Source organism: Nannospalax galili, unplaced genomic scaffold (assembly GCF_000622305.1).
Source record: "Nannospalax galili isolate Female #2095 unplaced genomic scaffold, S.galili_v1.0 scaffold485, whole genome shotgun sequence".
NCBI lineage: Eukaryota > Metazoa > Chordata > Mammalia > Rodentia > Spalacidae > Nannospalax > Nannospalax galili.
Genome location: NW_008354534.1, coordinates 2,547,830 through 2,549,585, shown reverse-complemented (window position 1 = coordinate 2,549,585; position 1,756 = coordinate 2,547,830). Strand labels below are relative to the sequence as shown.

Here is a 1,756-nt window from a genome sequence, read left to right as displayed (position 1 = left end):
GGAAACACAAAACCAAAAGGGCCCTCCTTCTAGCCCCCTTTTTTTTTTTTTTTTTTTTTTTTTTTTTTTAGCATTTTAATCTTAGGCAGGCTATTCTGCAAATGCCTTACATCATTTTTAGAAGCATACAGGGTCTATTCTATAAATGTGGTCATTAAACTATACAAAAGCTAGTTGTCCATGGGATTCTCCTTCCGGGTCCTCTGCAGCCAGGCAGACTCAGCTACTTCTGCAGTGAGCTCTGCTTACATGGTCCTTTGCACATTTTCACTGAAAACCTGTCCTCTATTATTTATCTGCAAGCTTCCATAGCAGCATACGGGGATGTGGACCTCTGTGCAGACTTCACAAAGATTCTTTCATAGGTTCTCAACTTCCCTAATCACTGGGGTGCAGATTCACAGGAGAGATGGTAGCTTGTCAAATACATTGACATTGAAGGAATTCACATTTCAAATGTCCTGGGCTTCTTGATACAAGACAAAAGACCTCTCAGAGAGTCAGAGACCAGTTTATACAGAATGAGCACACTGGACTGACTTGAGAAATGGGAACTCTGAGAGTGGACAGCCATAACCCAGTCCTATAAGTCGGATGAGCTGAAGGGTACTTGCATGAGACTGGACAGCTGATGCCTGAGCCTCCAATTAGAAAGGAAAATGGAGTGAGAAGATAAAAAGCACTTCTGAACCATAATCTGCAAAAGGAGATATTAGCACATTGTCTCTCTCTTTCTCTCTCTAGGGTCCCGGGGGTAAGGACAGCAAGAGAGGTAAGAAATCTTACATTACAGATGAAGGCACAGTGGGAGGGTTCCTCCCCTGAGTGTGGGGACTCTGGAGCAAGAGTGGCTATAACCAAGTTTGTCTTCCCCACTAATTAAAATGGAAATGATGAAGGGATAGAGAATCATGTCGTGATAAAGTCTAAACCTTCTGGAAAAGAAAAGAAATGGATCCAGTGAGGTCAAAACCAAACAGAAATAAAGGAAAGGAAAAGAGAAGATGGAAGAGGAGGAAAACAGAAGTTCCTTGCAAAGAACTGTAATAGTAGTTAGCAGCTGTAACCCACGGGACCTACTCACAGAATGCTTATGTGTCCAGTGTAAGCACTTCTATACCTTCCAATGTATCAATACATTTAATCCACAAAACGTCTGTGAAGTAGACAGTATTACCATTATCTTCATTTGCTCGGGGAATAGCACACACAGAAGACGGATAATTCAGGTGCAGTGGTCACAGTTACCTGCTAGAGATAAAGAGTCTCAGCGTGGGTGAGATTTGAACCCTGGCAGTGTATCTGTTCACACTGGTACCCAGATGGACCGTGTACACAAGGTGCAGTCAATTCCAAGAACCTCCAGGATCCTGGTCACAATGTTCAAGGAACAGAACACAGTACTGAGACCTTTTCCCAGTACTTGAATCCATATGATGGCAAACCAGCGGCAGGCAGGGAAAGAGTGGGTGAGGAAGTCACTTTTATCAAATGGCTGAAGTGTTTGTTTGAGCTTGGGTTTTACCAGAGAAGGAGCTAGGTTAAATTTCTAAAACAGATATGACTCTTGCATTTTATAGGCAAGGGAGAAAATCTGAGATTTATGTTAGCTGTGACAGTTCAGGGAGCAGAGGACACGTGAAGCAGAACTGCGGCAACGGATCTGTGATGCTGATCCCGCGGCTAGAAAGTTTGAGAATCCAGTCTGGGATTTCAAACGACTTCCCTCAACATCCCTTGGGAAATGGGGCAGGGG

General features: G+C 43.5%; 1 protein-coding gene across 4 annotated transcripts in view; it reads right to left on the bottom strand.

The window, feature by feature from the left end:
* Cacna2d3 (calcium voltage-gated channel auxiliary subunit alpha2delta 3) overlaps positions 1-1,756 on the bottom strand; it is a 918,594-nt gene that overhangs the window by 194,264 nt on the left and 722,574 nt on the right. The gene's annotated exons all lie outside the window — the stretch shown is intronic.